The sequence below is a fragment of the Acanthisitta chloris genome, unplaced genomic scaffold (assembly GCF_000695815.1).
Source record: "Acanthisitta chloris isolate BGI_N310 unplaced genomic scaffold, ASM69581v1 scaffold24197, whole genome shotgun sequence".
Taxonomy (NCBI): Eukaryota; Metazoa; Chordata; class Aves; order Passeriformes; family Acanthisittidae; genus Acanthisitta; species Acanthisitta chloris.
The window spans coordinates 1-256 of record NW_008682380.1 but is presented as its reverse complement, the minus strand read 5'-3'; positions in this window follow the sequence as shown (position 1 = coordinate 256).

The window sequence follows — 256 nt, the reverse complement described above, 5'->3', positions numbered from 1 at the left end:
GGCAGACCCAGAGACCCTCACACATAAACACAGCAACACCATAAGTAAACACAGGGGACCCCATAGGCAATACACATGCCCCATAAGTAATACAGAGACGCCCCACATGTAAACATAGGGACCCCAATAGGCAGGACAGTGTACCCCACAGGTAAACACAGGGACTCCACAGGTAAACACACACCACCCCATAAACACAGGCCCCCACAGGTAGCACAGCGCTCCCACGGGTAAACATTAGAGACTCCCACGGGTA